The sequence below is a fragment of the Diadema antillarum genome, unplaced genomic scaffold, assembly GCF_040938485.1.
Source record: "Diadema antillarum isolate AM-2024a unplaced genomic scaffold, OU_Dant_1.0 scf00000015, whole genome shotgun sequence".
NCBI classification, from domain to species: Eukaryota; Metazoa; Echinodermata; class Echinoidea; order Diadematoida; family Diadematidae; genus Diadema; species Diadema antillarum.
In genome coordinates, this window is record NW_027270904.1 from 3,527,687 (window position 1) to 3,539,260 (window position 11,574).

General features: G+C 35.6%; 1 long non-coding RNA gene across 1 annotated transcript; it reads left to right on the forward strand.

The window, feature by feature from the left end:
- Nucleotides 1-146: 146 nt before the first annotated feature.
- LOC139723893 (uncharacterized) lies at nt 147-2,645 on the forward strand. Its single transcript, XR_011710392.1, has 3 exons — nt 147-274; nt 1,762-1,889; nt 2,506-2,645. It is a non-coding gene; the product is annotated as an uncharacterized lncRNA (long non-coding RNA).
- Nucleotides 2,646-11,574: the final 8,929 nt, after the last annotated feature.

Genomic DNA, 11,574 nt, shown 5'->3' on the forward strand with positions numbered 1-11,574 from the left:
GAACTGAAATGCCGAATTTGCGTTGATTTCTGCCCATCCTAAGAGCTATCTGCATGCATATACCGTTAGATCTGTAATGTAAAATTGCACACAGTACTGTACGTGCTCAAATCATGATTTGCACTTTTCATTTATTTCGACAAAGGCGGTAATCGACGCAGGAGCTTTAGAAAAGTTCGGTCATCTCCTCGACAACAATCGGAATGAATCGATACTAGAGAAGACGTTGTTTGCCCTTTCTAATATAACAGCCGGGACTAAAGATCAATTACAGGTGCGTTATAGCAGCTTTTAGTATACGTCACGTACTTAATACGTATCCCGTGAGTCAAAGTGCCTCAGGAGGTTTACACGTAAATTATATCTTGGTATATCTATCTAATCTATATCATACATATAGTGAGAGATATAGATATAGATAGTATACAATGTATTTATAAACATAACATGTATACACTCAGCAAAAGAAAAAGAAAGTAAAAACTTTTTCGAGTTAGTATTTTTCATAGAAGATTTTGATGAAAGTCAATATGTTATATACTATATTAGAAATAATGTAATTGGCTATCAAGCTATAGTAGATTAATTCAAGGGGAAACTTTACGCATGAGTGAACACATTCATCTTTGCCCTCAAAGGCACAAAAGTAAAAATTGCAAAATTTGACATGTTATCTTTCATTTGGCAATGCTCTTCAAGATACCAATGACAGCAAAAACAAAAAGCTAGTTTAACACAATGAGAGACATGACTGAAATTATAGCAAAAACAAGTTTTTGTTCTCTTTATCTCTGTTTAACCTCATTCAAAAACAAAGTAGGAAACTAAAGGGTGAAAATGAGAATTTAGGTCGCTTATTAGTTCAAACGGCATATACGGAGTAACAGCATAAAGATGATTAAGTAAAAAATAATCTTTATTTCACATTTTTTATTTATTAATTTAAGGATTCATGAGATAAATTTGAGAACAAAAAATTATTTACAATTTTCCTAATTTTGAAAAAAGATTAAAATTTCTTCCATTTTGTAGATATTGTTCCTTCTCTTATTTCATTTGAATTTGGATTTGGCCCAAGATTCTCCATTCCCCCCCCCCCTAATTTTGGCCATATTGGTATGTTGGTCTTCAAAGATGTTATAGAGATCAAAGGTTTATTCTTGCAACTTAATTTATGTATGTAATCCTGTAAAATTTGTCTTTTGTTCTTATTGTTCTATTGAAGAGTACTTACGCATGAATGACAACTTGTTCATTTTTGCAATTTTTCCTTTTGTGCCGTGGAGGGCAAAACTGAGTGTTCACTCATGGGTAGAGTTTCGCTTTTTTACGACCTACCTGGCTGATAGCCAATTAATTGCCTTTAATAATGGTATATAATACATTTTCTTTTAAGCAAATATTCTATGAGAAATATAAACTTAAAAAAGTGTTTACTTTCCTTTTTTTTGCTGAGTGTATATTAGCATGTACTAGTATATATGTATATAATATATATATATATATATATATTATGGACAGAGAGAGAGAGAGAGAGAGGGAGAGTGTGTGTGTGTGTGTGTGTGTGTGTGTGTGATAGACAATTATTTATGAATACAGGGCATTGTCATTCCTAATTCTGCCTTCATGATCATGAGAAGACTCGAGAATGACCGCATTTAGTTTTTGATCACGTCTTTGCCTGCTCGTCAACCAAAGGTTATTCCCTTATCAGAGATTTTCCGTGACTTTTCTATTTCACCTGCATACTACTATCACCAGGCCACGATCAAGAGCGAGATTATTCCGAAAGTTCTCGGAGTTCTAGACGGGTTGGCATCCAAGGCGAAGAGGGAAGCTGTTCTTGTCCTTCAAAACTTCCTGTGGAATGGAGACGCCTCACATGTTAAGTAGGTTCCCGTGAATGCAGTCGACACCATGCTGATTATGTACTCTGAAATTAGTTGACTTTAGTTTAATTCATAATCTACACCTGTCTCGTCTGAAACCGGCAGCGAAAGACAATGTTATATTCCAACCATCAGAGGTTGAAAAAAAAAATCGATAAACCATCCATACATAGTGCTGATATACGAAATGAAAATATTCTGTATTTGCTTCAAAACGATTTTATCTATTAAAGGGTGAGTTTACTCCTTTCATGTGCCAACGCAAACATATCTTACTATAGCTTGAAAAGTCAAGATTCCATATGAGGTACAGTGCATTGAATTAATCACCTGTGATACCAGTTTCAACTGTAGACAACGCTGTACGCAATTACAATACATGTACTTTGTACTTCTGACCATATGTTACATGTACGAAAAAACATGCAGAAATAAGATCAATCAAAACTGCATAGCTTTTTAGTTCAACATAGTGTTCATATGATGGTCAACGAAAAAGATGTTTTAGGTGAAAGTGTGTGTGGTATGTGTGTGTGTGTGTGTGTGTGTCCACGCGCTCTAACGCCTCTACCACGCTCATTTTTGTCTTCTAACGATGCTCATTTTCCTTTTCAAGATACCTGATCGACATCGGAGCGATTGCTGATATCGGTAATCTTCTGAGTCCGGGAGACACGTCGGTCTTGACGGACGCTCTAGAATGTATTCGCGTCATCATCGATCGTCACGCGTTTTTCCGGGAAGACGTCATTGACAATGGCGGTACGTAAATCTGTCTACACAATTATGAAATGCACAGTGCGTTCTTTCACCCTGTTTTTGGTTTTTAAGTATAATTTCAACCTTGATAGTCTATCTGCAGTGTAATGATGTTGCAATTCAAGTGATAATTTGGGAGTGATAGTATGTGAAAACATTTGCAATAATCATGATGTGCAACCACAAATGATCGTGAAAAGTGGCATATACTTGTCTATGCCTAGATAATTATACATCTATAATAATCTGACGGACATATTATGTGTGTGTGTGTGAGTGAACTTTTATAGACTTTTTAGTGATGGCTAGTTATGAAGAATTTGAACATATTCATATTAGATATACTGTATGTTTGTATGTATATATATATATATATATATATATATATATGTATATAATAATTACAAAAATCAATGAAAAAAAAAACTGTTTTGATTCCAGAGACTTTGTACAATGTTATATGTTAGACTGACGAGAAAATTATATACAATACTTATCGTTGTTTTCAGGGCTTGTCTTTCACTTTTGAATGATCCATAGCACATGATTTCCTTTTTATTTGATTATTTTCTAAACTAACAATCACATCTTTTGCTTATTATTCCGTACAGTGGTCCTGCAGCTGAGAGCGTTACTAAAATCAAACGCTGTAAATTTCCTACGCCCGGAGATAACAAATTTGATATCGGATTGTGAACGTCGGGAAAATCATAGCTGAAACACACACACGCACCAGGGACAAGACTTGCCTACCTGTTTATCAACATTTTCATGACTATTTTTGTTCGTGTCATTTTGCATCGTTAAAGGGATAGTGGAGTATTAGTTGAGGTGAGGATTCAACTTTTAACTTTTTGCAAGATTCTTAGAGACCACTTTATGAAATGTTAAAGAGCATACAATTCTAGGAGCAATTCAAAGATTATTAAATGAAAATCCGTTTTGAAATGGCTGTGATATCCAAAAACAAAGTAAAACAAAGCGACCCTAATATAATGTGGGGCCCACCTTTTTTTAGGACCGCTTGTTTTAGATATCTCAACCATTTCAAAACCAATTTTCATCAAATAAATTTTGAAGTTTCCTCCTAGAATTATAAGCTCTTCCATATTTCATAAGAGGTAATTTCTCATTATCTCAAAAAAGAAATTATCATAAAAAGTTGGAAACCTGAGGTCCCATCTCACCAGAACTGTACCATCCCTTTAATAATTTAGAATGGTTTATTCGTCAGGAATTCTATGAGGGTATAGTAAGCACAACAAAACCAAAAAGCATCTATTGAACACTTTATACTCCTGCTGCAGTTAGAGAGGGTCTTTATCAAAGACTAGACGAGATTCTTTATCTTATTCATCTTAAGTGGTATACACGTTATTTTTCTGAATTAGACTCATACCTAGTCAAGTGCTTCCCTTGTCAAAATATAGAATATTATTTTCAACTACTGTACCACATCCTACCGGAAAATAAACGCGCAATGGTAGCGAAAATTTCGAGGCCTTCTTGTGAAGATGGAGAAATAATTTTCATGGCAAATGGAATGTGCATTATGTATATGCCAAGACCTTAGTCCTGGGTATGATAGCAACTGTTGATTCTTGTTTCCAAGACTGTTCAAGTTTGGAAGATAATAGATTCATCAGAGCTCGAAAGTACACTTTGAACGAGTCACATTGCAGTAACTATACCATCAGATGAGTTCATAAAAAGCAACATTTTATGCGTCGAGAGAATTTTGTAGTACGTTTGTATTAAATATGTTTATATGTATGATACCTGAACAGAAATATGTACCTATATATTACATTCAAAGTAAAATATCCACTCAACACAAAGAATTTCATTTTGATGTAAATGGTTCTAGTAATATAATTTGTAGTTATATATGTACATTGTATCGTGTGCGTGTGAAAATTGTTTATATAGAATTTGACGTGAGTGCTTATAATCTCGTAGGCAAGTAATTTGTTGTTCTTTCATATTACTTTGCTCACGAAAACAGACGCATGTGCAGTAGTGATGTGGGAATTTTGAATCTGCCATGAACACACTCGCACACTAAAGTTAGTAATTGTATCTATTGATTACACCGTTTTCTCTGTGTGTACAATGCATCTCCTTAATATGCAGCAAAAGTCATTTTAAACAGTTCCATTGTGATCCTTAAAGTATGCTATAACGTCACAAGAGAAAGGTAGTTTGAAGATGTGAGTATTTGATCAGTCTTGAAGTGAATTACATGTCCAATGCTGTGTATTTCATCCAACACATATACCCAACCCTTGATGTTGACTCCTTCTTGTTCCAGACAAAATACTGTGAACAAGAACTTTAGTGTAGGTATGCCTTGTGGTCGGGCTTTTGCATTATTATTATGCTGGTAAACAAAACAAAACAAAAAATGGAATAGCACCCCACTTCATTACGTCATGCACATTGCCATCAATGATAATAAAAAAGAATTGTCTCTTTCACCGACTTTTTTTTTCCACATAAGGCTGGCAAGAAAAAAAAAAACATACAAAAAAAAGCTTTTAGTGAATATAGATGTATACAGATGAATAACCATGATCTTTACTGTACGATTTACAATAGGCGACTCCCATTACAACGAAGTCCTCGGGACCGACAGTATTATTTCGATATATCGAAAATTTCGTTCACAGAAGGGAATTTTGCACCAAAGACTTTAATTTGGGGGACTGGATTTTTACTGCGTTGTTTTGAAATGTTGTTATAATATACCTTGTAACAACAATAGTCTCACGCAGTGCACCAGGTTGTCTTTTTATTGGATTACACTGTACTGCAGCAGTTTGTTAACTGTCGAGGATTGGTTTCATGTCATCTTTTTTAGTTAAAATTGTGTGGAGCATACTGTCAACTTATGAAGTGTCAACAGAAGCAGAAATTGTCGTATTTGATATCATTCTAAACACACACACACACACACACACACAGAGTAATGTTACAATAATAGATATATTTGCGGCCAGTGAGAGGTAAAACATCTTGTGAAATAATTTCATTTGCTTTCATAGAATATCCCCCAACTGCACATAATTATGTATACGACAGCCTTGATGTGCCCTATGATAGGGAAAAGGTACAAGGTAGGCTCTTACATCAATGCCTGTATACAGACCTTAACTTTATTTGTCAACTTGAAAGGTTAATTCAGCAGCAATAGTATGATTATGAACATGTGTACATGTTTAATGATCCTAACAAAGATATATTATTAATAAAAGGACAAAATTTCTCCCATTTTACAAGGTTTAAGTTTCCTTTGCTTATTACTGTACACCTGTTATCTTGGTCTATATCCATTGTGAACTTTAGAGTTTATGAGTAGCATGTTTCAAATTAACTACATTGTAAAAAGAGAGAAAAAATCGTAAATCTGTGTATAGTAATGCAAAGGGCAATATGAAACCAACTGCTGTCTGGTTATGCTTGTCCAGCTCGGTACATGTATTTTGGCGTAAGTTTGTATACCCAGCAGTTTCATGTTTTTTATTGACTGATATTATTTTTCACTTCTCAATAAAATAGCGTTGTTAGAAATCACTTTTGAGGTATGGCCTTATAATGCTGGACCCTGTTTCATAAAGCTGTTCGTAAAGTTACAAACAACTTATGAACGACTGGTAATCAGTTCTGATGTGCTATACTTATCAGAATTTCAATAATTCATCACAAGAACTGATCACCAGTCGTTCGTAAGTTGTTCGTAACTTTACGGACAGCTTTATCCTTGACATCTTTAACATCCGTTCTCGCTACAGTCATATACAGCTGAACAGTGTATCTCAAACAAACGCCAGCCATGTGGCCCTACTTAAGTAAATCTTGAACATAAAAGCAAAAATCATAGCATATACAAAGACAGACGTGAAGACAGAAAAATATTCAGACATGGGATTCAGGTAGATAAACTAAAAACACAGTATATATATATATCATATATATATATATATATATATATATATATAATATATATATATAAATGTGATAAAAACCTAAAATGTCATTAAAACGCTTTATCACGTGTTTCAGAACAAGCCACCAAAAAAGTTAGTCATCGTATATCATCATCAGCGACCAGGATGCGATGTGATGTTAGATTAAAATCCGTTTTATTTCTTATTTTGGTGAAATGTTTTTTTTTTGTTCTTTTTTTGGGTTTTGTTTTGTTTTGTTTTTGTTTTTGTTTTGTTTTTGTTTTTTGTTTTGTTTTGGATTTTTTTTTTGGGGGGGGGAGGGGGAGGTGCAGCATCATCTATGCATTCCCATGACTGATTGGCAGTGTAACATGGAAGGATAGAAATGAATTCCTGAAATGATAAGGGTGAAAGGAAAGGTGAAGATCAAATATCGCTGTACAATTGAAAAAAAAAAAATCATTTCTAGTCTCTTCACGCATTTGCGATAACTCGACGGATTATTCTTTCATCAACCTTTATAGCGCCATCTGTTGATTAACGTCGGGATAAATAATAAGAAATGTACCCCTGTGTTTTATCCATACATGTTTTTGTTTATTTATTGTCTAGTAAATTAATTGATGTGGACCTACGCGTTCATGTTCCTTTTTTTTTCAATATGAATTTCTTTATTTTTCGTGACACTATTACCAGTACCCTGAAAAAAAAATAAGGTGATAAGTATCCAGGCACCCATGGTTAGTCCAGTCATCTGTATTTTAGTTTTCTTTCTGTCATTTTCCTACATTATTCTTATTTCGGGGGTTCCCCGTCTCTGTTACTGTTTATGAGTCATGGAAAGTTGCGTACGTATTGATGGATAGAAGAGAATCATTGCACGCAGACGACAGCGGGCCGAGCACACGTTGCCCAACGCTGCGACTAATGCGCCATGAATTGCGCAATACTTTGGGATTACCCAAATATTAAAGTGAACCACCAGGTATTGTTGAAGTTGACTCAATGGAAAGTAAGTCCAAATGATTCGATGTCATTTGGCACGCAAATTATAAGTCAAAGTTTTAAAATTGCCACATGCTTTGTGCTGTCTCTGATGGCATTAAATTTACATAAATATGCAAATTAGAAAAGATGATGTCATTGCCACACAAAGATCTGCCATTAATCTATGCTGCACACACATATTAATAAGAATCCTTTCTTGATTGTAACATGGAAAAATTATCCTTCACATCAGTTATCCAGCACTTTTCACTCAGCCATGAGATAACCTTGGGTATTCAATAGTTGTTAAATCATTAAATTGACTTGAGCAAGATGTAAGGCTTATTAAGCTAAAGGAAGGCTTGTCCAAGTCTCATAAAACTGAATCAACGTGTGTATGTTTTTACTATTCAGGACAAAGAGAAAAGTAATTTTATGATGTGTTAAAATTAGATAACAGTCACTGTTTTCTTCTTCTAGAGATGTGCCTTCAGCGTTTTCAATATTGATCGCATGTTATCAGTATGTATGCTATTTATATTTGTTGCAATGCCTTGGAACTGAACTGAACTATCATTTTCATCTGATTTTGTCCTTGAAAGAGAAAAATAAATTTCATATAAAAAAAGGACAACAAGAGACATTCTATTATTTTCGTCAGATTTGGTTGAGGTGTTTGTCGACATAAATAGCCTGATTTGAAAGTTTTAACTTATTGCTAACCCGAACTTGAGTGAAGTTCACTTTAATATCATAGTCAACACCACGGTGCAGATAGTCTAAGTATTCAGACCTAATATCCGTGTCTAACATCTTTTATAGTCATGATGACACTGATGACAATTACAGCATCAGCAAGTACGCTTACCGAGAGTAATTAAGCAAGTCTCTCAAAGTTTGTCTCAGATCAGATTATCGCTTCAGTCAAGATGGTACGTGACATTCAGAAGGAATAAACGATAGCAGTCAAAAACAAACGAACCTACTTTCTTGTCGCGCATTCATATCAGTATGTTCAAAAGTGCAATATATAAGTGCACTTGTCACGCCGGTAACATACGGCAGATGATAAAGTGTATAGCTACGGCAGGGTGACTGCGAGAACAGCATAAAACGGTAAAGTGACTCAGTTGTTATGTATTTGTTGGCTTTGGACACCTGGTAAGAAAGTGACTGTTGTCATATTGTTTAGTTTTCAATATCGGAGAGTTTCTATACAGTATAGCACTTTATGCGCGATCAGATAACGGAACAATGACGTTTATCTTTGCGTAGCACCAGCGTTTTTCTCCTCACATCTGCAGGTAAGTTTATCAATCACAGTTGTTTCATGTCTTTACTATTTGCTTCTTTCATAACCGCCTGATCAGATCGTCTGCCCTTTTTGGTCATCGAGGTCCTTGAATTGAATGTCATGTACATCTATTTGTGAATACATGCTTTTGTCAGAAGGTCTTGAAAAAAGCAATACGTTCGGAAATAAACTTGAAGGAAGTATACATTACACTTGCTAGGCAATGAGCTTTAAGATGTTTGTCATTATGCCTGAAAGTATTCTTTCCAAAATGTAGTGCTATTTTTCCACTATAAAGTATTTCAGTTTTTTTTCTTTAATCACTCTCTTCTCATATCAGTTAATGTAGTGAAAGCAAGCAATGACTCGTACTTTATAGAAGACACCAAAATTCAATCACAAACATTATAGAACAAACAATTAAGATCATCTAATCAGAACTCAAATATTTATGATTGCTTCATCCATTTTCCTCTGTGATTAACGAGTTTTGGAACATTTTCATCAGAAAAATCTATTCGTCTAAATTATCCAAACCTTTACGACAATCGCCTGGTCACTGTGTTTTTACAATCTGCTGCATTAATCCACACGCATTCTAGCTTACTAAAAATTTATAAAAGGAACGAACCCCACGATCTCGACCCCATTATTAGAACTTTGATTTCACCCCACTTAAGCCCACTACTTGGCATTTAACGAAAGATCTTAGAATGATACATATAACCGGAGTTATTTACCTGTTGGCAGTCATTTAATTTCTTCTATTGATATAGGGAACTATAACAAATCATTTTATTTTAACAAAATAGGTAGGCCCCAGGGGCGGATCAGGAATTCTGTAAAGGGGGGGGGGGGGGGTGACTAATATTTCTGGTGCTACTTCCGGGCTTCATTTCATTGTTTTTCTTTTTATTTCTTTTGTTTTTTTACGAAAAATAAAAGGGGGGGGGGGCTGGCGTGCGCCGGTTGCGCCCCCCTCTGGATCCGCTACTGGGTCCTACATAATATGATATTCTGAAGCTAGTGCAGAAAGGTGGTACTGCGGGAAGGGGGGGTAAATGGCTGTTAAGCCAAATTCATTCTATTATATCCATGTTGACTTTAGTAATTACACTACATCAAATGAAAAGAACCACAAACTTTGTTTTAAATCAAATGATACGATGAAACGTATATCGACCTTCCATAATCCTTTCAGTCTATTTGTTTAATGTTTGTTTTGTTTGTTCGTTGCTTTTACAAAATGCAATAAGCGTTTATTGTTGGCTGAGTTCCTAACATCACTCTAGTTTTTGGTTTTATCGTGTTTGTTTTGTTTTTGTTCCAACAAGCTATACGCTCAGTATACCCAGTTGCTCATATTTTTGCGCAGCTAGTCGTCATAATAAGCCAGCTTTAGTTCTGTGGCGCGAACGCTGAAACGACGCGAACGCTCAGACGACGCTAACTAAAAAAAAAAAAAAAAGAAGAAGAAAAAAAAAGATGGTGTCTGCACATGCTCGAGGCAGGTGCTTCCATTGCCCAGACCTGGAAACTGCGTCGTCCTATGCATTATGTATACTTTCAGGCATAATACTCATCGCCGAGCAAGTGTAGGGCTCACACCTCTAAGTAAAATGGACTGTCCCAGACCCCTTCACAAATTCGTACCAAAGATACCAAAATAAATGAAGAAAAAAATTAATTAAAAATCAATGATGTAGTTTGGCAAAAAACTGAATAGCTGTAGATATTGAGCATGAATTCCTCTACAAACTGCATTTTGGTTGGAAGATGAAAGCTTTTCTGATGGAATTTGAGGGGACTATATTTCATTGGGTACGTGTACGGAAAATAGGGTGATTTTTGAGTGACAAGAACATGTAGTCTGGCTTTGCGGACCCTTGGACAGAATTTGAGCAGAAGAACCTACCCTGGAAATTTGATGGATGAAAGGGGTATATCTCACTTATCCAGGTTAGTGAAGCTGAAACACCTCATTTCTCCCAGCTATTTTACAGAAATTTTTTGAAATTTGAAATTTAACACACGTCTCTATGGGGGATTATTTACCCGGTGAGCCCTGTCATGTATACTTGCTTGATAGGCCTACTTCCGCACGTATTGCTTTATGCAGATGGAAAGTTCGCTATTTATCCAGGGTTGCAGAACGCACCTTTCAGCCTTTCAGTGTGAGTGTGGATGTGTGGGTGTGTGGTGTGTGTGTGTACCCCTCCACCCCCCACCTCCGCCTCCCCATCCCCGGCTTTGACATAAGGATCTCCTTCGCTTTGGGAGTCGTGGGATTCGTTGTGATTTTATGATATTTATTTTTTTTTGCGATTTTTGATTTTTTATCTTGAAGAGCATATTATTTTGTTCATGTGTCGACAATTTCCCTCAATTTGGATTCACACAGATGAACCCCTAACATGTATCTCTATGGGTGCTACGTGTAGGATGCCAAATTCTCTTAGAGGATAGCTTTATAGGTTAATTTGATGCGATGTCTCTAATTAGATACAGCTGTTTTTTGTTTGTTTAATATTCTGTTTATTTTTTAACTTTGTCAGATGAGGAATTTCTCTTCCAAACATGGAGTCAAAGGGCACAAAACCTAAGACGATAAAAATCTCTCAGGTTGCTGTAGGTGCCAGCAGTCGACCGAAGCTAGATATTCCGGTGTCGGTTAAGAGGATTCTGTCTTCTGTAGTGG